This window comes from Haliaeetus leucocephalus, unplaced genomic scaffold (assembly GCF_000737465.1).
Source record: "Haliaeetus leucocephalus isolate CR32 unplaced genomic scaffold, Haliaeetus_leucocephalus-4.0 Scaffold273, whole genome shotgun sequence".
NCBI lineage: Eukaryota > Metazoa > Chordata > Aves > Accipitriformes > Accipitridae > Haliaeetus > Haliaeetus leucocephalus.
This window is the reverse complement of record NW_010972709.1, coordinates 6,297,290-6,297,534: the sequence shown is the minus strand read 5'-3', so window position 1 is coordinate 6,297,534 and position 245 is coordinate 6,297,290. Positions and strand designations below refer to the sequence as shown.

The window sequence follows — 245 nt, the reverse complement described above, 5'->3', positions numbered from 1 at the left end:
GGGGCCGCTCCGCCAGCCCGTCCCGCCGTGTCCCGCACCCACTCGCGCCGTGTCACACCCGCACCAGACACCCCAACGGCAACAGATGAGAGACCGGAGCTCGCACGGAGAAGGCGGGGGAGGGGGGGGGGGGTAAAAAATAATCAGGACTCCCAGAAAGCGCATCGCAGCGAAGGGTCCCGGCGCTGCCGGGAACCCCCCGCGGAAACTTCCCTGCCCGCGGCGGGGGGGCGGGGGGCCGGCGC

The 245-nt window shown here is 73.1% G+C and overlaps 1 protein-coding gene across 1 annotated transcript in view; it reads right to left on the bottom strand.

Moving 5' to 3' along the window:
- The window catches only part of PMEPA1 (prostate transmembrane protein, androgen induced 1), a 45,950-nt gene that overhangs the window by 45,447 nt on the left and 258 nt on the right, over window positions 1-245 (bottom strand). The window lies entirely within an intron of this gene.